The sequence below is a fragment of the Heteronotia binoei genome, chromosome 6 (assembly GCF_032191835.1).
Source record: "Heteronotia binoei isolate CCM8104 ecotype False Entrance Well chromosome 6, APGP_CSIRO_Hbin_v1, whole genome shotgun sequence".
Taxonomy (NCBI): Eukaryota; Metazoa; Chordata; class Lepidosauria; order Squamata; family Gekkonidae; genus Heteronotia; species Heteronotia binoei.
Genome location: NC_083228.1, coordinates 14,771,421 through 14,797,478, shown reverse-complemented (window position 1 = coordinate 14,797,478; position 26,058 = coordinate 14,771,421). Strand labels below are relative to the sequence as shown.

Sequence of the window (26,058 nt, the reverse complement as noted above, 5' to 3'; positions counted from 1 at the left end):
CTTAGTTCACTTGTTAGGGGGAAAGGATTTTAGACCAATTCTAACTTAATTTAATTTTAAAACTCCATTAGCGGCTGTTGCCCCTGCTTTTTAAGAACTCTGTCTGAGTCAGTTTTGAGCCTCTTCCAGATATTCGGCGCGCAAAATGTTTGGCTCTCTTGCTTCCATTCAAGCCAGTTTCTTTTGGGGTAAGCATTTTTTGCATTTGGCTGGTTTAAAGCCGGCAGTTTCATTTAAAGGGGCGATTAACAAAAAACACGACGCAAGCTTTAGTCCAAAGGAAGCGCGGCCTGGCTCATTCAGGAAATTGGGATTCCAACCTGAAGGAATCACTTCCTGGACTAAGCTGACCGCTTGCCAGTCTCTTGTCCTCACGCCAGGCTGCGCTGCTCGCAAAACTCCAATTTGGATAAATGATGATGGAAAGACACAGCCTTCCAGGCCGGCTGATTTACATGTGTCTAATGGACTGAAGGGGGAAAGAAAAACATGTTATTAAGTAGCACTTTCCCCAAAACTGATTTGCCTCCTAGCAATAGGTTTTGTTCAACGTCTAATGTCTTTCTTTATATTGAAGAGTAATTATCTCCTTTAGAGAGAAGAGTGCTTACACCTAATTTGTATTTGGGGAGAAAGGCTTCTGAGCATCATGTGTTCGCATGCATAGAACGTTGCTGTTCAATTCGCCCTTAAGCCTTTGGTGTAGTGGAAGAGACAAAGATCAGTGTCTTGTTGCATCCATAAACGACAGACTGGAAATGTGTGCAGCCTCAGTTTGCCTTGGGTAATGCAGAAAAGGGAGAGAGGTTTAACCCTTCAAGTTCTGTTCAGCTTTGCTGTTCAAACAGGTCTCCCTGCTTTGTTTTAGCACATTTTTTGGGGTGTGGGGGACACTGTGTTTTTCAAGGACAGCTCTTTCTTGCAAAATGCTGATTGCAAAGCTGGGGAAACTGGTTTCAAACAGGGAAACAAACTCATAGATAAGCAGTGGAGCATCTGCTGAGCACAGAATGTTTATTTGCATGCTATATCGTCATACAACTTCCCTTCCCTGATTTCAAGCAGTTTACAATAACACAAGTTAATTACAAATATTAATGATACCTTCCTTATATACTAGCCACGATTTCCAGTTTTGTTGAGTGCTGTCTGTTGATCTTCTTAAATTAGCAGCATTGTGGCAAATTGCTGCTGCTGCTGGCAGTTGGTCTTCTGCTGCTGGCAGTTGGTCTTCTGCTGCTGGCAGTTGGTCTTCTTCTTCTTCTTCTTCTTCTTCTCCTTCTCCTCCTCCTCCTCCTCCTCCTTCTCCTTCTTCTCCTTCTTCTCCTCCTCCTTCTCCTTCTTCTCCTCCTTCTCCTTCTTCTCCTCCTTCTCCTTCTCCTTCTTCTCCTCCTTCTCCTTCTTCTCCTTCTTCTCCTCCTTCTTCTCCTTCTTCTTCTCCTCCTCCTCCTTCTTCTCCTCCTCCTCCTCCTTCTCCTCTTCCTCCTCCTTCTTCTCCTCCTTCTTCTCCTCCTTCTCCTTCTCCTTCTTCTTCTCCTTCTTCTTCTTCTTCTTCTTCTTCTTCTTCTTCTTCTCCTCCTCCTCCTCCTCCTCCTCCTCCTCCTCACTTGGACCAAAGGAGGATCACAGGTATGGGTTGTGGTTTTTTTAAAACCTTTTCAGTCAATCAGTAGGAGGATTACGAAATTTGATATCAGGCGATGTAAACCAGTTGCAAGACATGATAACACCCGAACTTAATAACAAAGATTCCTGGTAGAACAATACGATCCTATTGGGCTGGGGTTGTAGAAGGGACTGTGGAATGCATGAAAACATAGTTGCTGAAGTCAGCAAAACAATTAGGGTAGGAAAGACTTTCTCTTAATAAGACTCATCTGTAGATGTAGCAGCCAGTTTCACACTTTCCATCCCACTCTAGTTTGGCCAAAGAACAGAACCCAGGATAAAGCTCTGCAGATAACAAAAGGCTTTGCCAGTAATTCCTGGGGTCCCTAGGAACAGGTTTGACCCAATTCCCAGTGATGCTGCCCCCGTACCTCTAAGCTTTCTCTCCTATCAGGGAACGACTGCCATTCACTCTCCTTAAGTAAGTCTTGTACTTACCGAGAGCCAGTTTGGTGTAGTGGTGAAGTGTGCGGACTCTTATCGGGGAGAACCGGGTTTGATTCCCCACTCCTCCTCTTGCAGCTGCTGGAATGGCCTTGGGTCAGCTGTAGCTCTGGCAGAGGTTGTCCTTGAAAGGGCAGCTGCTGTGAGAGCCCTCTCCAGCCCCACCCACCTCACAGGGTGTCTGTTGTGGGGGAGGAAGGTAAAGGAGATGGCGAGCCGCTCTGAGACTCTTCGGAGTGGAGGGCGGGATATAAATCCAATATCTTCTTCTTCTTCCGACACTTGCCATGAATATAGGCGTAGCATCTAGAATGCATGGGAGTGCCCTTGCTTGGCCATAGAGCAAAGTTGAAGTCCAATAGCACCTTTAAGACCAACAAAGTTTTATTGAGAATTAAAGCTTTTGTGTGCTAAAAGCACACTTCATCAGACAAGGATGCGCTACATATAGCTTCTGGGTATGGTTAAGCATGCAAAATAGCACAAAGTAGACAGAAAGACCTTTGAGAAAAAGATGTTCGCAGTTTAACCCGCCCTTGAGGAGGAGAACAACAAGAAGAAGAAATTGGATTTATATCCCACTCTATACTCTGAATCTCAGAGCAGTCACAATCTCCTTTATCTTCCCCCCTCCTCCCACAACAGACACCTTGTGGGGTAGATGGGGCTGAGAGAGCTCTTACAGCAGCTGCCCTTTCAAGGACAGCTCTGCAAGAGCTACGGCTGACCCAAGGCCATTCCAGCAGGTGCAAGTGGAGGAGTGGGGAATCAAACCCAGTTATCCCAGATAAGAGTCCGCACACTTAACCAATACACCAGACTGGCTCTGGAGCATTTAACAGACTCTGTGCTTACTGCCATTCTCACCATGTTTATTAGCTTTTGGTGTTTTCTCACACAACTTCTACTATCCAGACCAAACTGTTATTCTTTTAATTTTTTAATTTCAATATCATGCCATTGGGTTCTACTTTTGCTATTTTGCATGCTTAACCCTACCCACAAGCTATATGTAGCATTGCTCACTTTACCCCATTTCATGGTCTGATGAAGTGTGCTTCTAGCACACGAAAGCTTACATTCGCAATAAAACTGGACTTCAACTTTGTTTTATTGCTTCAGACCAACACAGTTGTCCATCTGGATCTCCTTGCCCTGCCATGTTGGCAGAACACATCATCAATCATGGCTGCCTCACCAAATATATTGTGCTATTTTTTTCCCCTTGCTGGAGGCAGGACTGGCCCTATCCTACAGGCAGATAAAGAAGAAGAGGATGGACTCCATAATCCAACTGCAGACTAGAGGCTGTGCATTACTTTTGTTTCCATCTCTGTGCTCATTCCCAAACTCTGCATACCAACTCTGCCCTGACCTTCAAACCTGTCCCTCATTGGCAGTATCCAAGTTGGTAGTTATGGACACTAGCACCTCCCCCTAAGGAATTACATATCCACTTTTTTAAAAAAGCTACAGTACAGCAGGGAGTTTTCTGCTGTGCCACCTAGTGAAGTCATCACCTCTGCTCATGGCAAGGAGGGCAAAACGTGACCCTCTGTCCTTGACACTGGGTGAACATATGAGCATATGAAGCTGCCTTATACTGAATCAGACTCTTAGTCCATCAAAGTCAGTATTGTCTACTCAGACTGGCAGCGGCTCTCCAGGGTCTCAAGCTGAGGTTTTTCACACCTATTTGCCTGGACCCTTTTTTGGAGATGCCAGGGATTGAACCTGGGACCTTCTGCTTCCCAAGCAGATGCTCTACCACTGAGCCACCATCCCTCCCCAACTGGCCCTTGATTTCACTGTGCTGCATAATGTCGTGTTCTGTGGACAATGATGCTCATTTTGCAAACAATGTTCCCTCTAAGCTGAGTTGGCATGAGTTAGCTCACAGTTTTTGAGCCTTTGGCTCACAAGGCTCCACAGCTTAGAAGAAAAAGAAGAAGACGATGATATTGGATTTATATCACACCCTATACCCTGAAACTCAGTCTCAGAGCGGTCACAATCTCCTTTTACTCCCCCCCCCACAACAGATACCCTGTGAGGTAGGTGGGGCTGAGAGAGCTCTTACAGAAGTTGCCCTTTCAGGGGCAACTCCTACGAGAGCTATGGCTGACCCAAGGCCATTCCAGCAGGTGCAAGTGGAGGAGTGGGGAATCCAACGCGGTTCTCCCAGATAAGAGAGCTCTGGCTGACCCAAGGCCATTCCAGCAGGTGCAAGTGGAGGAGTGGGGAATCCAACGCGGTTCTCCCAGATAAGAGAGCTATGGCTGACCCAAGGCCATTCCAGCAGGTGCAAGTGGAGGAGTGGGGAATGAAACCCAGTTCTCCCAGATAAGAGTCCACGCACTTAACCACTACACCAAACTGGCCCTCTCTTAGAGGGAGCATTGTTTGCAAGTTATGCATACAAAACCAGAAAGTGTTGAAAGTGATATGGGTGGGCTGAGTTCTCTCCACTCAATCATAGTCTGTTTTGTTTCTCGGTGACCTCTTCTGCTGCTAAACATCCAGCTCTTCACATCTTTATGTATCAGGAATCTCAGCCTCCTCCATACGTTTCTCGCAGTTTCCAAAGCGTATCCCTTTTTTCATCACCAAATTCAGCTTTGCACAGAATTAGCTAGCCTTTTAACGTCAATGTAACAATAACAAATAGCTCTTCTTCATAGGACCTGACACAAATTGGGGGTTGCAGTTGTTCTCCATTTATCCTGATTTCTTTTTTTTTTTTTAAAGCATAGCTGGACATTCCTATCGAGTACTTCTAACAACCGACAAGGACTGGAATTAATTCTCCCCCACCGCCGATCTGCAAGTGCCAACCTCGTCCAATTTGGACAGGTCCTCCTTTCTCCTTGACAAGGCCAGGTAGATGACGCAATGGCGTTTGGTGATCTGTACGGTCCTTCCCGTCCCTTTACCAGAAAGTTAAATCTATTTCAAGAACAATGGAAGGGAGCAATAGAAACTTGAAAGGAGGAATCACATTGCTGTTGTCCAAGGCAGGCTCATTAGCTGACACAAAGTGCATTGCTAAAACAGCCACCTAATTAAACACAATGGCCGAAGGGGGCGGGGTGTGTGTCTCCAATTCCCTACCACCATAGCGGAATGCAGCCTCTTTAGGTTATTGCTGGACTGTGCCCACATGCATGGAGAAATGTATTGCGGTTTGCAATATAATGAAAGAAAAATAACCCGGAAGCAAACTCTGCGAAAAGAGCCCTGTGGCGCAGAGCGGTAAAGCTGCAGTACTGCAGTCGGAGCCCTCTGCTCATGACCTGAGTTCGATCCCGGCGGAAGCTGATTCAGGTAGCCGGCTCCAGGTTGACTCAGCCTTCCATCCTTCTGAGGTCGGTAAAATGAGTGCCCAGCTTGCTGAGGGGAAAGTGTAGCTGACTGGGGAAGGCAGTGGCAAGCCACCCCGTAAAAAGTGTGCCGTGAAAACGTTGTGAAAGCAACGTCACTCCAGAGTCGAAAACGACTGGTGCTTGCACAGAGGACCTTTCCTTTTCCTATTGGAGATAAGAGCCCTGTGACGCAGAGTGTTAAAGCTGCAGTACTGCAGTCCTAAGCTCTGCTCACGACCTGAGTTTGATCCCTGGTGGAAGCTGGGTTTTCAGGTAGTCGGCTCCAGGATGACTCAGCCTTCCATCCTTCCAAGGTACGTAAAATGAGTCCCCAGCTGGGGGGAAAGCATAGATGACTGGGGAAGGCAATGGCAGACCACCCCGTAAAAAGTCTGCCGTGAAAACGTCATGAAAGCAACGTCACCCCAGAGTCAAAAACGACTGGTGCTTGCACAGGGGACTACCTTTACCTTTAAACTCTGTGAAGGGTCTCCGATTCCCTAGTGCCATAGCGGATTGCAGCCTCTTTAGGTTATTGCTGGACTGTGTTGGTGTGCATTGAGAAATGCATTGCGGTTTGCAAGTATAATGAAAAAAAAAATAACTTGGACGGAAACTCTGCAACGAGTTTGGCAAACCGAGAGGGAGGCGGGTCCGTCGGACCCACGGGGCGTTGCCTTTCCGGGTGCCCTTTGCAAAACATCTCTGCGTCGTGCGGCTCTTATTAAATTCCAAACAACTGTGCGGGCAACTCTGGCAGCCCACCTGCTTCTCTTTAGAAAAAAGGCCTCCTAAGGCTCCAGGCTAAGTAATTACCTTTGGAGATCAGCAAGCAGGCTGTTGGCTGTTTGGCGGCTCTCGCCTTGACGGCTGGCGATTTGTACCTGTCAACAAAGCAGAGACGGCAGGTGCAGCTCAGCCGAGTGCCAGCGTCCGACTGGAATGGTGACAACACTCCGTTTTGTACCGTTGCTTGGTTTGGAATCTCATCACGGCGCCGTGCTATGCAGTACAGTACAGAGGCCAGGACTCTGCAAGACTCTTGTTTCTAGCGGGACATACCTTGTCGCGTGACCTGCAAGAATCTTCTGTTCTTGCAGTCTTGCGACTGACCCTCATGGCTGAGGTGGGCTGTCCTGTTTATTTTGCTAGGAATGGAGCGTCGCTCTGTTCCGTCTTCCTGACTTTTTTTGGTGTAGTGGTGAAGTGCACGGACTCTGATCTGGGAGAACTGGGTTAGATTCCCCTACTCTCCACTTGCAGCTGCTGGAATGGCCTTGGGTCAGCCATAGCTCTTGCAGGGATCTCCTTGGAAGAGCAAGTTCTGGGGGAGCCCTCTCAGCCCCACCCACCTCACAGGGCATCTGTTGTGGGGGAGGACGGCGAAGGAGATTGTGAGCCGCTCTGAGATTCAAAGTGGAGGGCGGGGTACAAATCCAATATCAACATCATCTTCTGCTTCTTCTTATCCTGGCAAGAGCACAGAGCAGAGCCTTCTACATGCATCGTTCGACTTGTGAATTGCCTTCCTTGACTGCCAGTGTTGCTGAATAAGTTTTGCCACGGACCAAAATCATTCTGACTTGAAACCCACTACACAAATGCTAACCATGGCAAACCTGTTCAGAACGGACCGGCCTCCCAACCCTACAGGTGTTTCCCAGGCTGTGCCCTGCTTATGTCAGCTGTCTGACAGGGCCATACATCATTCGTCTCCTTACTGGCAGAGGCCTTGCCAGTTATGTAAGGCTTTCATACCTTTTATATTTATTAAGCTTTAAAAAAAAAAAAAAAAACAACGATTGCTCACGCAGCCCCTAACATACTTAAGAACATAAGAGAAGCCATGTTGGATCAGGCCAACGGCCCATCAAGTCCAACACTCTGTGTCACACAGTGGCAAAAAATGTTATATACACACATACACTGTGGCTAATAGCCACTGATGGACCTGTGCTCCATATTTTTATCTAAACCCCTCTTGAAGGTGGCTATACTTGTGGCCGCCACCACCTCCTGTGGCAGTGAATTCCACATGTTAATCACCCTTTGGGTGAAGAAGTACTTCCTTTTATCCATTTTAACCTGTCTGCTCAGCAATTTCATCGAATGCCCACGAGTTCTTGTATTGTGAGAAAGGGAGAAAAGTACTTCTTTCTCTACTTTCTCCATCCCATGCATTATCGTGTAAACCTCTATCATGTCACCCCGCAGTCGACGTTTCTCCAAGCTAAAGAGTCCCAAGCGTTTCAACCTTTCTTCATAGGGAAAGTGCTCCAGCCCTTTAATCATTAATCATTTACTTGGACAGCTCTCCGTGAATATTTAAAGAGCACTGCTTCAGGCTTTCCAATAACAATTCACAGGGATAAGCTGAAATTCAGACGAAATGCATTTTAATCCAGTTATTTGTTTAGCATTTTTGGACTTTTTGAACCTCGACTAGTTCTATGGTAGCCATGGAGAAAATTGGAAGGGGGACTATATAAGGCTGAGACGAGGTTGGATGATTGGTTGGCTGATGTAGGATAGGAAATATGGTATGTATGTGTGAAAAGTACTGTCAAATCACAGCTGATTTATGGCAATCCTGTAGGGTTTTCAAGGCAGGAGATTGACGGAGGTGAACATATATGAACACATGAAGCTGCCTTCTACTGAATCAGACCCTTGGTCCATCAAAGTCAGTATTGTCTACTCAGACTGGCAGCGGCTCTCCAGGGTCTCAAGCTGAGGTTTTTCACACTTATTGTCCTGGACTCTTTTTAGCTGAAGATGCCGGGGATTGAACCTGGGACCTTCTGCTTACCAAGCAGATGCTCTACCACTGAGCCACCGTCCCTCCCCTAAAACTGCATTTCATATGAACATATAAAGCTGCCTTCTACTGAATCAGACTCTTGGTCCATCAAAGTCAGTATTGTCTACTCAGACTGGCAGCAGCTCTCCAGGGTCTCAAGCTGAGGTTTTTCACACTTATTGGCCTGGACCCTTTTTAGTTGAAGATGCCAGGGATTGAACCTGGGGCCTTCTGCTTACGAAGCAGATGCTCTACTACTAAGCCACCGTCCCTCCCCTAAAACTGCATTCCATATGAACATATGAAGCTTCCTTGTACTGACTCAGACCCTTGGTCCATCACAGTCAGTATTGTCTACTCAGACTGGCAGCAGCTCTCTGAGGTCTCAAGCTAAGGTTTTTCATGCCTATTTGCCCGGACCCTCTTTAGTTGGAGATGCTGGGGATTGAACCTGGGACCTGCTTACCAAGCAGATGATCTGCCACTGAGCCACCATCCCTGCCATCACTAGCCTCTGCCTAGCAACCCTGGATTTCCTTGGTGGTCTCCCATCCAAATACGAACAAAGGCTGACCCTTCTTAGCTTCTGAGATCTGATGAGATCAAGCTAGCTTGAGTATCCAAATGAGTTCACGATTTGTTTTTAAGTTTTTCAATTAGACATGACTGAAGGCAGAAAACAGCAGTGCTGTGACAGCCTTTGGGACAAGCTGGCCACATGAAAATAACAAGAGCCCCTTTCAGAAGTCATATTTAGGGTACGCACCATGCCATGTGAGAATATGCCCAATCCACGACCCCAATACAGTCCGTTGACATTTCATCTAAACAGGGCGCCCCTGTTATTTTCTGTGGCGTCATGTTTATATCAGGGCTTTTTTTTTTGCAGCAGCAGGAACTCCTTTGCATATGAGGTCACACACCCCTACTGTAACCAATCCTATAAGAGAGCCATTTTGGTGTAGTGGCCAAGTTTGTGGACTCGTATCTGGGAGAACCGGGTTTATTTCCCCACTTCTCCCCTTGCACCTGCTGGAATGGCCTTGGGTCAGCCATAGCTCTTGCAAAGGTTGTCCTTGAAAGGGCAGCTGCTGTGAGAGCCCTCTCAGCCCCACCCATCTCATAGGGTGTCTGTTGTGGGGGGAGAAGATAAAGGAGATTGTAAGCGGCTCTGAATCTCTGATTCAGGGAGAAGGGTGGGGGTATAAATCTGCAATTCTTCTTGTTCTTCTTCTGGAACTCACAGTAGGCCCTGTACTAAGAGCCCTGTAAGTTCCATGAGGATTGGCACCATCAGGGATATGTGGCCTAATTTGCAAAGGAGTTCCTGCTACAAAAAAAGCCCTGGTTTAGATTGTCAGACTAGGATTTGCGATACCCAGGTAAGAACATCCTCTCTGCTGTAGAAGCTCACTTGGTGGCCTTCGACCAGCCACAGACTCAGCCTAACCTATCTTATTGAGTTGTTGTGAGAATACAGTGGAAGCCAGAAGAAGATGTAAGCCACCTTGGATCCCCTCTGGGGAGAAAATCAGGGTGTGACATGAAGTACATTTTAAAGAAATACACATTACTGTGAATCCAGTTTTGGTGAAGCATGGACAATAGAAGAAAATATACACGGTGCCCATTTCAGATACAGCAGTGTATTGAGAGGATCATGGATAGCACATCCTCCTGGCATGCACAGTTGGTTTCCCCTCCCCCAATGCAACAACTGGATTCAGGGATACTGATATTGTAGACAATGCACTGCAGTAGAACGTCTACTGTAGAATCGTACCCCTGTAACTTGGTATGGGTTTGTCTCTCGTCAATTGGACTAGGTAGGACAGATTCATGGAGGACAGGTCTACTGGTGGCTCCGAGCTACGGTGTCTGCGATAACCCCTGGATCCCATTGCCAGGAGGCAACACCTATCCCTTGCTGTTGGACCTCCAGAGGAACTGGTTGGCCATGGTGTGAGACAGGAGGCTGGACTAGAGGGACCGTTGATCTGATCTAGCCGGGCTCTTTTTATCTTCCTCTGTAGGGTGAGCTATAGTCAGACCTATGTGACGGGTGCTGTGATTTCGTTCAAGTACTGAAATGTAACAAAATGTGCCATCGGCTGCAGAAGCCTACTTCCTATAGATCTCCCACCTTTGGCTCCAAAAGCAAATTTTTAGCTCCTCAGGGTTGTGAGGGTATGTTGGAAAGTGTTTGTGTATTGCGTGGGGAAACCCCAGGCATCAGAGGAGTAGACTGGCTATTCATTTTTCACTCGTTACTATGGAAAGCAGCCAGATAGCTTCGAATGCTCAAAGGCTCTCTTTTGATAGCTGAGGGAAGCCGGAAGGGCTTGAAGTCCTACTGAGCAGGAAGAAGAGGTTCTTAGCCAATGGGCTTTTCCCTCCTGCTATCGCTTGATTAATTCATCTTGCATAATTGAAGGGAAAATCCCACCATGGCAACCTCTTCTCTCCCAGGGGGACTTCCAGGCCTTGAAGCTTTCTGCAACAAGTCAAATTGGAGCTGTCCAAATGCTGAACCTTCAAAGCTCAGCTGCTTTTCACGGGTGGGAGTGTTATGCAGGCCTTGAACTCAGCAGGAGCTCACAGGAGCACAGCTCCTGAACCTTTCTGAGGGTTTCCCCTCCTCCTCCCCACCTACCTTGTCCATTGAATAGTAGGTGCAGCTGCATATCAATCCCTGGATCAGGAGAGCGGGCAGCCAGCCGGCCACCAGGAGCTTTGCCATGCCCCCAGCAGCCCTCATTAACTCCTGGAGAAGCCCACACCACCCTTTCTCCACTTCTTCTGTGATTTTGGGTGGCAGGTGGCTTGCTGGCCTTTTGACTGAGGGGGCAGCCAAGGAGAGCCCCAGGTGAGTGAGGCCTGCTTGGGCTGGCTGGATCTCTAGCCAGCCCAAGCAGGCCTCGTTCGACCAGGGCTCTCCTTTCTTGCATTGGGTTGCTTTTGGTGGGGGGGCATATGCTAATGATTTATGCTAACAAGCTCCGCCACCTATTTTTTCTACAAAATGACCCCTGGCCTTGAACTACTGTTGCTCCAGATAATCTGCCTTGGCTTGGATAGGGTGTTTTTTTTTCTGGCAAGGATTAAAGGCTTTGCAACAGTTCCATGCAGGAACTTCAGAGTTAAAAGTTACACCCACCATGGTACCTTGGGAGGAGCTGTAACTTGAATTTTTTTGAACAGGGTTAGGCAGTTGTTAAAGGCACAGGAGCCTTGCCAGAAAAGAAAGTGGCAGCTTTTCTACTGCCACATTTTCATCCCTTGTATTCAAAGGCCCATGAACAGCGTTGGGATATGCATAGGTAAGATCCAAAGTTTACAAGATTACGCAGGGGATATAAAAGGTAGAGAAAGAAGTACTTTTTTTCCTTTTCTCACAGTACGAGAACTCGTGGGCATGCAATGAAATTGCTGAGCAGTCAGGCTGGAACTGATGAAAGGAAGTACTTTTTCACCCAAAGGGTGATTAAGAAGAAGATAGAAGAAGAAGAATTCACTGCCCCAGGAGGTGGTGGCAGCTACAAGCATAGACAACTTCAAGAGGGGATTGGATAAGCATATGGAGCAGAGGTCCATCAATGACTACTAGCCACAGCGTATTGTTGGAACTCTCTGTCTGGGGCAGTGATGCTCTGCATTCTGGGTGCTTGGGGGAGCACAGTGGGAGGGCTTCTAGCCCCACCGGTTGACCTCCTGATGCCGTCTGGTTTTTTTGGCCACTGTGTGACACAGAGTGTTGGACTGTATGGGCCATTGGTCTGATCAAACATGGCTTCTCTTATGTTCTTAGTGGTCAGAGGGAAGAAGTAGAGCAGGAATCCCCATCGTGGCACCCTCCAGCACCATGGCACCTGCTGATACATTTCTTGCTGCCCACCAAATGTTGCTATAAAGTGGCTGTGGCCACGTGGGGCATTTACCTCGCAGGGCTTCTTATTTGCCAATGGAGATTCGATTGGCTGTGCAGATCCCCCTTGGATCTCTCTTCCCAGTGCTTCTAGCTCCTCACGCTTCATACCTTTTAGGCCTCTCCGCGGCCTCTCCCAGCCTCTCCTCTTTTCCTCCCGTACGCACCGCATCGTTCCTCGATGGGAACACACACTTGACAAATCAAGACCCTGATTGCTAAGCTCCCGGCGAGCTGATTTTTCAAGAGCTTCCCCATCTTGACAACCCCTTGGAATTTGGTTGACGGCTGTCAGTCGTACCAAGCTGCAACTGGTACAGGCAGCTTGATTGCTGAATCTGAACTAGATGGATGGCTGGAGTCCCGCTCTTAGTGAGTAGACAGGTTTCGAGGAAAGATTAATTGCTCCGGGAACCCTCTGCCCTTCCAAATTCATCCTTCACAGTGAGAGGCTTATTTGCTTAGTGAAGATGAGGTCTTCAGTATAAGAAGCCGACTCTGTGCTATAAGGCAATACCCCCACACTACCCAGGCTCGGTTCTAAATGACGGGGAATTGTTTTCCCTACAACAGGTCAATGTGATGAGTTACCGTGGAAATATTGACAAAGGGTGAGTGTTTGACTCTGCAGCTGGGCAAACAAAGCTGTGAAGTTAATTGGTCTTTCTCATCTGAAACCTAGAAAATTCCCTGAATTATTGTCTGGGAACTCTCTGGCATATTACCCAAAGCTTTTTTGGATAATTTTGAGGCACACCTCAGGCCTAGTCTACAAATGTAAGCCAGCTAGATCAGTTGTTGTTGTTCAGTCGCACAGTTGAGTCTGACTCTTTGCAACCCCATGGACCAAGTCATGGCAAGCCCTTCTGTCTTCCACCATCCTCTGAAGTCTGCTCAAATCTGTGTTAGTTACATCAGTAACACTGTCCAGCCATCTCATCTTTTGCCTTCCCCTTCTTCTTTTGCCTTCTGTCTTTCCCAGCATCAGGTCTTCTCCAGGGAGTGCTCCCTTCTCATTGGGCGGCCAAAGTATTGGAGATTTAACATCTGACCTTCCAGGGAACAGTCAGGGTTGATTTCCCTTAAGACTGACTGATTTGATCTTCTTGCAGTCCAAGGGACTCTCAAGAGTCTTCTCCAGCACCACAGCTCAAAAGCATCTATTTTTCTGCTCTCGGCCTTTCATTCATTCATTCACATTTTATTTATATCCCGCCCTCCCCGCCGGAGCAGGCTCAGGGCGGCTAACAACAAAATTCAATACATACATCCTTCCTTATGGCCTTCCTTATGGTCCAACTCTCACAGCCACACATTACTACTGGGAATACCATAGCTTTGACTATATAGACTTTTGTTGGCAGGGTGATGTCTCTACTTTTTATTATACTGCCTAGGTTTGCCACAGCTGTCTCCCAAGGAGCAAACATCTTCTAATTTCATGGCTACAGTCACCATCTGTAGTGATCTTGGATCTCAGGAACGTGAAGTCAGTCACTACTTCTATGTATTCCCCTTCTATTTGCTAAGGAGTGATGGAGCCGGATGCCATGATTTTAGTTTTTTTGATGTTGAGTTTCAAGCCTACTTTTGTGGTCTCCTCTTTTGCCCCCAACAAGAGGTTCTTTAGGTCCTCCTCACTTTCTGCCATTAGAGTGGTATCACCTGCATATCTGAGGTTGTTGATGTTTTCCCCGGCAATCTTAATTCTAGATCAGGGGCCCCTTCATAATGGGGATTGCTTTGGAATGCTATGTTAAGAACTCCCTGAAAACTTATCTCTCTACCTGCTGTGCGAGCTTTCTAATTGAATGGATTCCTTTAATGCAAGGGAAATGGGAATCGACCACACCGTTTGAAATAATGCTATCTATTTTATCATGTCTGCTTTCTTCCTTCCCAACATATCTGCCTGCATGTATGAACCAGTCTTTAATATGCACTGTTGACTCACAAGGTGTGGCAGTTAGGGCCAACAAACAGCCCTTGCGCAATGTACAAATGCTCTGTGGGTCCAGAATCCTCTTTGGGTAGAGCTGCCAACTCCTGGGAAGGGTTGCCAACCTAGAGATTTGGGAGATGGAACCTGGGATTTGGAGAGGGACCTCAGCAGAGCACAATGCCATAGTGTCCACGCACCAAAACAGCTGGTCTTCCTTGCCTGGAGATCAGTTATAATTTCAGGAGATCTCCAGGCTCCACCTGGGTGCCGGCAACCCTATCTGTGGGTGCTTTCACATGCTCTTGGTCCTTTGTGAGCTTCTCATTTGTTGCTGTAAATGCAGAGGCATTTTCAGAGGAGGGTCCACATGGAAGTTTTCCCTATCGTTTCCTTGTCCCAGCCCCCCATGCCAGTTTGGTATCGTGGTTAAGTGTGTGGACTCTTATCTGGAAGAACTGAGTTTGATTCCCCACTCCCGCACTTGCAGCTGCTGGAATGACCTTGGGTTGGCCAAAGCTCTGGTGGAGGTTGTCCTTGAAAGGGCAGCTGCTGTGAGAGCCCTCTCCAGCCCCACCCACCTCACAGGGTGTCTGTTGTGGGGGAAGAAGATAAAGGAGATTGTGAGCCGCTCTGAGACTCTGAGTGGAGGGCGGAATATAAATCCAGTGTCTTCTTCTGTCTTCTTCTTCTTTTGGCCACTGTGTGACACAGAATGTTGGACTGTAAAGGCTATCGGTCTGATCCAAGATGGCTCCTCTTATGTTCATTTCAGCCATAGCTCTGGCAGAGGTTGCCCTTGAAAGGGCAGCTTCTAGGAGAGCTCTCTCAGCCCCACCCACTTCACACGGTGTCTATTGTGGGGGAAGGAGATAAAGGAGATTGTAAGCCGCCCTGAGTCCCTGATTCAGAAAAAAGGGCAGGGTATAAATCTGCAATTCTTCTTCTTCTTCGACAGATTTCCCATTGCAACTGTCATTTTGCTGGAATGGCAGAATATTACAATTATATTTGCTATTGTTGACAGAACAGGGTGTACATCCCTGGCATTTCTCCATTTCCTAAGGAGGGATAAAGCCCTTCAAAGCATCACTGTGTGATTAATCTGCCAGTGAGAAAGCCATGAACCTTAACGCTCAAACTTAAGCATGTTGTCACTCGGGAGTCGAGTGCAGTACACTTTCTTGGCTGGAGCACTAAGCTGTCAACAGCAAGGGGTGTGAGTGTCTGGCAAAAAAAAAGAGCCAGGATGGCACAGGATTTGATTTTCTTCTGTGAACGAGTTTTGTGCCAAGGATACACATCTTCTGGGCAAGAGAGCTTGATTAACTTCCGAGCGGATGCCTCGATTGCCTTTCAAGTGGATGTGATTCTTTAACAGTCTCTGATTTGTTGTCTTCATTGCTGGGTAAGAGGAGTGTTTGTTAAGACCCGGGCATTTATTTAAAACACACACAGACGATTCTCTCAACAAAGCTTTGAGCGTGACCAAGAAAAGGAGCCCAGAAAGGAGTTATCCAAACAGGGGTGGACTTCAGAGTTTATATGCTTGGGGTCAAAAGGAGAGTAGGCTTAGCTCTCACCCCAGTGGTGTCTTCAGGGTAGGGATGGGATTCTCCCGCCCTGGAGGTTCCCAAACTACCAGCCCACATTGGGCTGGCGGGGGAACCTCCCCCAATGTCACCAGCATGATGACATCACCCGCAAGTGATGATGACGTCACCCGTGCACCGGCTGCTCTAGGCATTTCCAGAAAAACTCTATGGTTTCCCCAGACAATCTAGCAATTTGGGAGGTAAAAACGCTATGGGACAATAGGAGGCCGTGAGAAACTTGGCAACCCTACTCCAGGGCTTCTTTTTGTAGCAGGACCTCCTTTGCATATTAGGCCACACCCCTCTGATGTAGCCAATCCTCCTGGAGCTTACAGCAGGCCCTGTACTAAGAGCCCTGGAAGCTCTTGGCGGATTGGCTACATCATGAGCGTGTGGCCTAATATGCAATATACATCAGGCATATGTGGCCTGCTACAAAAAAAAAAAAAGCCCTTGGAGGATTGGCATCTAGTCAGTTTGGTGTAATCGTTAAGTGTGTGGAATCTTATTTGATTCCCCACTCCTTCACTTGCAGCTGCTGGAATGGCCTTGGGTCAGCCATAGACCTGGCAGAGGTTGTCCTTGAAAGGGCAGCTGCTGTGAGAGCCCTCTCAGCCCCACCCACCTCACAGGGTGTCTGTTGTGTGTGGGGGGGAGGTAAAGGAGATTGTGAGCCGCTCTGAGACTCTGAAATTTGAAGTGGAGGGTGGGATATAAATCCAATATCTTCTTCTTCTAGCCTCGCATTCTCTCCACCCAGTAGCCAACCAGCTACCTCTAGGAAGTCCACAAACAGGAAGACTTCAGCACCATCATCTTGGTTGGGCTCCTCAGCAACTGATTTTATTTCCTTCATCCATACCGCACTTTTGTCCCCAGTGGGGACCCAAAACACATTACATTATGCTCCTATTTTCCTTTTTATCCTCACAACAACCCTGTGAGAAAAGTTCGGCAGAAAGAGTGTGATGGGTCCAAGGTTGCCCAGGAAGCTTTCATTGCATGAGTGGGGTTTGGAACTGGGGTCTAGTCCTTTGACCAGTGCACCACACTGCCAAAGAGGTGTCCAAGTACTCTTGGAGGGAGTAGGAATCCATCATGAATAGTAGCCAGTGATAGCCCAGTCATCTATGGATTTGTCCTCTCCCCTTTCAAAGCCTACCAAGTTGGTGGCCCTCATCACATCCTGGGACAGTGAGTTCCACATATTAGAAGAAGAAGATATTGGATTTATATCCCATCCTCCACTCTGAATCTCAGTGTCTCAGAGCGGCTCACAATCTCCTTTACCTTTGTCCCCCACAACAGACACCCTGTGAGGTAGGTGGGGCTGAGAGAGCTGTCCGCGAAGCTGCCCTTTCAAGGACAGCTTTGCAAAAGCTTTGGCTGCTCCAAAGCCATTCCGGCAGCTGCAATGTGGAGGAGGGAGGAATCAAACCTGGTTCTCACAGAGAAGAGTCCATGCACTTAACCACTACACCAAACTGTTGTGTGAAGAAATACTTCCTCCTTTTGTCTGTCCTGAATCTCCCATCCTTCAGGTTCAGTGGAGGACCCTCAGTTCTTGTACCATAGTAGGAGAAAAGTTTCTCCCTCTCCCCCTCTCCATGCCATGCATAATTTTACAATCCTCTACCTTCAGAGGTGTCGAACATGCTGCTCAAGGGCCGAATCAGGACCGTGGAGGGATCCTATTAGGCCCCGAGCAACTGGCTGTCAACTGCTTGCTACTCTCTCTCTCTCTTGCTCCCTTCTGCATCACAGCTTGTTTTGCTAGGCTTAATTGCACAGCAGAGCTACTGAACCAAGCCTCTCTTTTCTATTGGCTGATCTCCCCCTCCTGGTCCCCTGGAGAAGGAAGAAAAGAGCCTAACTTCCTTTGCCCAGTTCCATGGATCCCATCGGAGAGATAAAATAGAAAGCACCTTTAAGACCGAGTGCTAATGTCTTATTTTATTTTTTTAATTTGTGTTTGTATTGTTTATAAAATTTATCTCTCTGCTACCTAATCTTATATAGGAATACACACGGCCTGGCTTGACGTAGCCTGGCCAACAAGGTCTCATTTATGTCAGATCATAACAAATAAGTTTGACATCCCTGCTCTAGCATGTCTCCTCTTAGTCACCTTTTTCCCCTAGGTTGAACCTGGGACCCTTTTTATGCCCAACAGAGGCCCTTCCACTGAGCCACAGCCTTTCCCATGAGGAATGTGAAAGCTTGTGAGCTATCTTATTGCCATTTTGGTTAGTCTTTGCTAAATCTATTGCATGATTTGTATTTTTTTTTGGGGGGGGGTGTCTTTTCACCAGAGATCCTACCTGATCTTTACCCATATCAATAAATTATGTCAGGGGAGAATAAATGTCAAGAACTGTGTCTTGCCAAAACTGTGCTGGCCTCTGGGCCTACCTGTTCTTTCCCATGTTTAATGACACGATCGAGGTTTACAAGATTATGCACGGGATAGAGAAGGTAGAGAAAGAAGTCCATTTCTCCCTTTCTCACAGTACGAGAACTCGTGGACATTCAATGAAATGAATGAGCAGTCGGGTTAGAACAGATAAAAGGAAGTACTTCTTCACCCAAAGGGTGTAGCACATGGTATATACACTGCCACAGGAGGTGGTGGCGGCTACAAGCATAGACAGCTTCAAGAGGGGATTGGATAAGCATATGGAACAGAGGTCCATCAGTGACTATTAGCCACAGAGTATTGTTGGAACTCTCTGCCTGGGGCAGTGATGCTCTGTATTCTTGGTGCTTGGGGGGTGACAACAGTGGGAGGGCTTCGAGTGTCCTGGCCCCACTGGTGGAGCTCTTGATGGTACCTGAGTTTTTTGGCCACTGTGTGACACAGGGGGTTGGACTGGATGGACCATTGGCCTGATCCAACATGGCTTCTCTTATGTTCTTATGCGACACAGAGTGTTGGACTGGTTGGGCCATTGGCCTGATCCAACATGGCTTCTCTTATGTTCTTATGCGACACAGAGTGTTGGACTGGATGGGCCATTGGCCTGATCCAACAGGGCTTCTCTTATGTTCTTACGTGACACAGAGTGTTGGACTGGATGGGCCATTGGCCTGATCCAACAGGGCTTCTCTTATGTTCTTATGTGACACGGAGTGTTGGACTGGATGGGCCATTGGCTTCTCTTATGTTCTTATGTGACACAGAGTATTGGACTGGATGGGCCATTGGCCTGATCCAACATGGCATCTCTTATGTTCTTATGCTTGCTGATGCTTCACTTGGCTTCACTTTTGTAACTGTTCAGAAATAACCATTCCACCTCAGCTGCATATTTCTGTGAGGAGATGACGGCCACCAGTTATCTGCAGACTTCTCTTTGGAGAAAAGTCTGGAAACTGTTTGTGGGGGGTGAGGATGGCTAAGGTCTCTGTCTTTGAATAGCTGCCCACCTGAATGTGCGCACCTTTTTGCACTGTGTAATTAACAGCGTTTGGCTAGCTATAAAGGTGTGACTTGTCCAATGTTAGCCAGTTTTGGTAAAGCTCGTCTTTGCTTTGACCACGTCTATCATTTCCAATGAAAGCCTAATTTGATTCACATCGAAGAGGTGGATGGGGTGATAACTGCACAGAGCCTGACATAAAAACGCTGAACCTATTATGGTGAGCAGAGCTCACCCTCAAAACTCTAACATGAGATGGCTTCCTGACATGATGGGAATACCAATAAGGAAGGCGACTTGAACAATGAGGGTGTGATCCAAGTGGGCAGCCGGGTTGGTCTGAAGAAGCAGAACAAAGCAGGAGTCACTTATTAAATTTGCTGGTGAGGGATTACAAAGACAGTAGAAGACAGAAACAGGATACAGGATGACCTTGACAGGCTGGAAAACTGGGCTAAAGCCAATACAATTAATTTTAACTGGGATAAATGTAAAGTTCTGCATTTAGGTAGGACAAATCCAATGCACGGTTATAGGATGGGGAGACTTGTCTTAGCAGCAGTATGTGCGAAAAGGATCTACGGGTCTTAGGGGATCATACGCTGAACATGAGTCAACAGTGTGATGCGGTGGCTAAAAAGGCAATGCAATCTTGGGCTGTATCAACAGAAGTACAGTGTCCAGGTCACTCTGCTCTGGTAAGACCTCACCTAGAGTATTGTGTTCAGTTTGGGGCACCACATTTTAAGAAGGATATAGACAGGCTGGAACGGGTCCAGAGGAGGGCGACAAAGATGGTGAGGGGTCTGGAGACCTAGTCCTATGAGGAAAGGTTGAAGGAGCTGGGCATGTTTAGCCTGGAGAGGAGGTGGCTGAGAGGTGATATGATCACCATCTTCAAGTACTTGAAGGGCTTTCATATAGAGGATGGTGTAGAATTGTTTTCTGTGGCCCCGGAAGGTAGGACCAGAACCAACGGGTTGAAATTAGATCAAAAGAGTTTCCGGCTCAACATTAGGAAGAACTTCCTAACTGTTAGAGCGATTCTTCAGTGGAATAGGCTTCCACGGGAGGTGGTGGGCTCTCCTTCCTTAGAGGTTTTTAAACAGAGGCTAGATGGCCATCTGACAGCAATGAAGATCCTGTGAATTTAGGGGGAGGTGTTTGTGAGTTTCCTGCATTGTGCAGAGGGTTAGACTAGATGACCCTGGAGGTCCCTTCCAACTCTATGATTCTATGATTCTAAATGCACCTTTAAGAAACATATAATTTATAAATTATAATTTAAATTTATAATTATAATTTAAATTTATAATTTAAAACTTTAAAATGGTGCTATAAAATTTCTTACATAGGTGGTCCAGCTTGATTTTGGTTCTTAATTCTCTGTATGGCTCTATTAGAGCCAGTTTGGTGTAGTGGTTAAGTGTGCGGACTCTTATTTGGGAGAACCGGGTTTGATTCCCCACTCCTCCACTTGCACCTGCTGGAATGGCCTTGGGTCAGCCATAGCTCTGGCAGAGGTTGTCCTTGAAAGGGCAGCTGCTGTGAGAGCCCTCTCCAGCCCCACCCACCTCACAGGGTGTCTGTTGTGGGGGAGGAAGGTAAAGGAGATTGTGAGCTGCTCTGAGACTCTTCGGAGTGGAGGGCGGGATATAAATCCAATATCTTCTTCTTCTTAGGTGTCATATCATAGAATCATAGAGTTGGAAGAGACCTCAAGGGTCATCTAGTCCAACCCCCTGCACAATGCAGGAAACTCACAAACACCTCTCTTTAAATTCACAGGATCTTCGTTGCTGTCAGATGGCCGAATGTGCTCCCATTGTGGCCATTGCGAATACAGCTACATGCTCATCGAGGGAGCCCCATTAAGAACCACGCTGCAGCGTTCTGCACTAGCTGCAATTTCCGAGTCAGAGTCAAAGGTAGCCCCATGTAGACCCCATGTACTTAGAACAAAGTAGGAGTCAAGTGCATCTTTAAGACCAGCAAAGTTTTATTCAGAACGTAAGCTTTCGTGTGCTCCAAGTTCTGAATAAAACTTTGTCGGTCTGAAATAACGAGGGTGTGAGGCAGTTTCACCAAGTTTCCTACGTTCACCAAGGGTTAACATGAATAAGAGCGGGTCTGCTTCAGCTTGCAGGTGTTTGTAATTAGCCTTTCTCGTAGATACTATCTATCTCTTTCAAGGCCTGATATCAGAATTGGCTAAGTGGAAAAGCCCTCCCCCAGTTCAGTGGGTAGATGGGGGAACAAAGCCAAGAGCAAGCGGCATCGTCTTTTTGGAGGGCTCCGTGAACGAGCACTCCAATTGGATCCCAAAGACCATCTGATGCCAAAGAGCAAGAAACTGAACTTGGGCCTTAGATAAGGATGACAAGAGGCTAACTTTTGATCCCATGGAAGAGATGAGCTTCTAGCCTGGACTCTGCATTTTTGAAAGGTGCATCAGACTTTTTTTGTGGCAGGAACTCCTTTGCATATTAGGCCACACAGCCCTGATGGCAGCCAATCCTCTAAGACAGGGGTGGCCAACGGTAGCTCTCCAGATGTTTTTTGCCTACAACTCCCATCAGCCCCAGCCATTGGCCATGCTGGCTGGGGCTGATGGAAGTTGTAGGCAAAAAACATCTGAAGAGCTACCGTTGGCCACCCCCTACTCTAAGACAGGGCTCTTCGTACAGGGCCTACTGTAAGCTCCAGGAGGATTGGCTACATCAGGGGGGGGGGGGGGGTGACCTAACATGCAAAGATGTTCTTGCCACAAAAAAGCCCTGCGTGCAACAATTATATTCCCTGACACGTTCACAACAACTCTAGGCAATACTGAGGAAATAATACCTAACCCATTGCAGTTTGAGGTGAAATGGCCATTTGGACATGCCAATCCTGGGTTTGAACCTTGCTTCCAACTAATTAACCAGATATCATTATATAACGAAATGTGATAAGGGTTGGAAAGCATTTGACATCATAAGCAGAGCAGATTAACTGTTACAGCATCAGGGCCGTAAACAAGACATTAAAAACATGCAGAAATCCTTAAGCTTGCATTGAATTAAATTAAACTGCATCAAACAAACGGATAGACAACCAACCAACCTCCCCTAATATTGTGTAAGGCTGCTCCTTTGAGAGCAAATAACATCACACTGAGTAAAACCACATTGTGGCCATTGTGAATACAGATACATGCTCATTGTGGTAAAACTTTCACATAAAGAATAGTTAGCTTCAAGAGGGGATTGGATAAACATCTGGAGCAGAGGTCCACCAGTGACTATGATCCACAATATATAGTTGAAACACTGTGTCTGGGGCAGTGTTGCTCTGTATTCTTGGTGCTTGAGGAGCATAAGAACACAAGAGAAGCCATGTTGGATCAGGCCAATGGCCCATCCAGTCCAACACTCTGTGTCACACTGTGGCCAAAAAACCCAAGTGCCATCAGGAGGTCCACCAGTGGAGCTAGAACAGTGGGAGGAATTATGTGGGAAGCCCTCCCACTTCTAGCACCACTGTGGGGCTAGAACAGTGGGAGGAATTCTGGCTCCTCTGGTGGACCTTCTGAAGCCACCTGGAGAGCCAGTTTGGTGTAGTGGTTAAGTGTGTGGACTCTTATCTGGGAGAACCCGGTTTGATTCCCCACTCCTCCACTTGCACCTTGGATCAGCCATAGCTCTGGCAGAAATTGTCCTTGGAAGGGCAGCTGCTGTGAGAGTCCTCTCAGCCCCACCCACCTCACAGGGTGTCTGTTGCGGGGGAGGAAGGTAAAGGAGATTGTGGAGCCGCTCTGAGACTCTGAGTGGAGGGCGGAATATAAATCCAATGTCTTCTTCTTCTTTTGGCCACTGTGTGACACAGAGTGTTGGACTGTATGGGCTATCGGTCTGATCCAAGATGGCTCCTCTTACTGGCTCCATAAACCTTTCAACAGATTTATGGAGTACTCTTTCAGGGGATATAGTGGTTGTGGGCTTTAAAAAAAACAACCCCAATGCATACCTACAGCTCTCATAAGCAGAGCTGAGCCTAACGGCTTAATTTTTAATGTTAATTTTAAAGACTGTTCAAAAACCCACTTCCCCCTTCTTCTGCAAAACTGATCACAGTTTCATTCACAGCACCTTCACTTGCCCTCACTTGCAGTTGCCCTCACTTGTCCTCCTGATGTCATATCTGACTGGCTGCCCAGCGGTGTTGTGACATCACCCTTTTTACAGCCTGAACCCTGACTGGGTACTATCATCCCGCAAGCCTAATTCAGAAAGGAAACAAAGTAGCAGCCTGGTGGGAGAGGGAATAAATCTGACTGAGCAACATCCATAATAGCACTAAATAGGATTGAATAAAAGCAAATGGTTGCAAGAATCTTCATACAAGACGGCTAGTTTCTCCTCTATCATCAAAGCCGGAGAGATCGCACCTCAGTTCTATTTACAGCCCCTCACTGCCAGGTAGTGCATTTACTCTTCTCGACAGAGCATCCACCTAGCCTATAACTGTTCTCTCAGCGCAGTGAACAATGCACTGGTTTCAACGATGTTGTAATAATACATAAAGCCGCTACTAACATTAAACTAACAACCAATTCTAAATCTGTCTTTTCTACTATATTGTCCAAGTAACCTAACAGTGCAGTCTTGCGGCTTGTTGGGGAGCTGGTATCTTGAAATATCTGAGAGTAAATCCAATGTTCATCAAAAGAATGACTGGGCAGCTCTAGGAAACGCGTTTTATGGCCACCTGTAGTGGTGTCACATCTCCGGCACAAGGCGTCCTGGTATTGTAAATAGCGGCTGGGTACCGGGTGAACATAATGTCATAAAAATGTTCTTGCAAAGTAGCGTTGTGAAAGGGAAGGAAATTTCTTTTTCTGATATTCACTCTTTAAGATATAGCCATTGATTCACCTTATTCTCTTTTAAAAGAGATTTTAAAGAGAAATTGATGCACCCTTTTGTAACTTCCTTTCAGTTGTTTTATGTTACACCCCATAGGATGGTGCTCTAGCAGGAAGAAGAAGACTGCAGATTTATACCCCGCCCTTCTCTCTGAATCAGAGACTCAGAGCTGCTTACAATCTCCTATATCTTCTTCCCCCACAGCAGACACCCTGTGAGGTGGGTGGGGTTGAGAGGGCTCTCACAGCAGCTGCCCTTTCAAGGACAACTCCTGCGATAGCTATGGCTGACCCAAGGCCATTCCAGCAGGCACAAGTGGAGGAGTGGGGAATCAAACCCAGTTCTCCCAGATAAGAGTCCGCACACTTAACCACTACACCAAACTGGATCTCTTTTTTGGAAGGTTTGGGAAGTTATTACCCCCCTCTGAGAATCTGCAAAGTAAAATTCTAAAATTTTGCAGTACTTTCCTCCTCTCTTTTCCCTTTGCTCAAAAAGGAATTTATTTGAAAAAAACCTTGAAATTCCTAAAAAGAGGAACATCAAAGGATTATTGGGAGTAAATGAATAAAGAGGAATCAAGAGAATTTCTCTTAACGCTATTTCGGAGTCAAGGAATTCACCTTAGGTGACATGCTTTTCTATATCCAATGCCAGTTCTCTACTGGAACAGCCTCAAATACCGTATTTGGCTGTCTCATATTCCACAGGTTGATTTTTCTCCCTAACAAAAGAAAGATTATTTTTCTCATGTTGCCCTAATTTTATTTAATTTAAATACCAAATGATTAAATCTAGGACTTGTTCAGTAGCAATTATATTTCTTCAATAAATATAACAATAAATGTCTTAATGCAGGTACTGAAAATTAACACCTATAATCCTGCATTTGTTCTATCACCTTATACTAGGCCATTGCCCCCCCCCTCCCGGGTCAGAATAACAGGACAGACACCATATTTGGAACTAAAGGGCCAGTTTGGTGTATTGGTTCCGTGCGTGAACTCTTATCTAGGAGAACCAGGTTTGATTCCTCACCCCTCCACTTGCAGCTGCTGGAATGGCCTTGGGTCAGCCATAGTTCTGGCAGAGGTTGTCCTTGAAAGGGCAGCTGCTGTAAGAGCTCTCTTAGTCCCACCTACCTCACAGGGTGTTTGTTGTGGGGAAGGAAGGTAAAGGAAATTGTAACCGCTCTGAGAAGCTAAGATTCAGAGTATAGGGAAGGACATAAATCCGATATCTTCTTCTTTATTTAAACTCAGAGAAACGGCATGGGCAAACTGATGGCACAGGTCAAGCTAGGAGTCAATCCCGTAGACCCCTCCTTGACCTGTTTTTGGGTGAGCACCTTGCCCCTGGTGTGAACCATCAAAGTGGCTCCAACCTGGCTGGCTAAGCAATAATAATCCCCACCTTCAGAAGCTCCGTCCTCCCTACACAGCTTGGGAGATGGATGCCTCCCATTGAGTGGGAGTCCCACGGCCATCTGGATTCAGAGCCCTCAGCCATAAAGCCTCATAGCCGATCCAGACAGACCGCTACACCACCAATGGTGCTGTGCCCCAGGTGCTCACCAAATCCCATTTCTAACTTTGTGCCCAACTCAGTGCCCAGTGTCCAACCTATTTAAATGGCACCACCATGCCAATTGCCACAACAATTCACCAGGGCAGGGTAGGTGAAAACACCCCCAACATTGGCCAATCAGTTGGGGGTGAAAAATTCCTACCCAGCCCCAAAACATGGCAACCAGCCTAAACTTGCACTGCTTACAGGGTGGGTGGGTGGGTGGACCGAGAGCGGCAAACGAACTGTGCCACTGGGAGCGAAGTTGGCTCTTTTAAGCTGCTGCTCCACTCCCTATGCCCGGGAAGAAAAGGCTGCCTTCTCTCCTTCTGGGGAGGTAAAAGACGGCCCTCAGCCTTAGCGGCCGATTGGCTGCTCGGCTGGGTGGGGGCCGAATTCTTTTCAGTCCTTTTAGCTATTTATAGATCTGCAT

At 47.0% G+C, this 26,058-nt stretch overlaps 1 non-coding gene across 1 annotated transcript; it reads right to left on the bottom strand.

Moving 5' to 3' along the window:
• Positions 1-8,474: 8,474 nt before the first annotated feature.
• On the bottom strand, positions 8,475-8,545 carry TRNAT-CGU (transfer RNA threonine (anticodon CGU)). Its single transcript has one exon. It is a non-coding gene; the product is annotated as a tRNA-Thr (tRNA).
• Between the last annotated feature and the right edge of the window lie 17,513 nt (positions 8,546-26,058).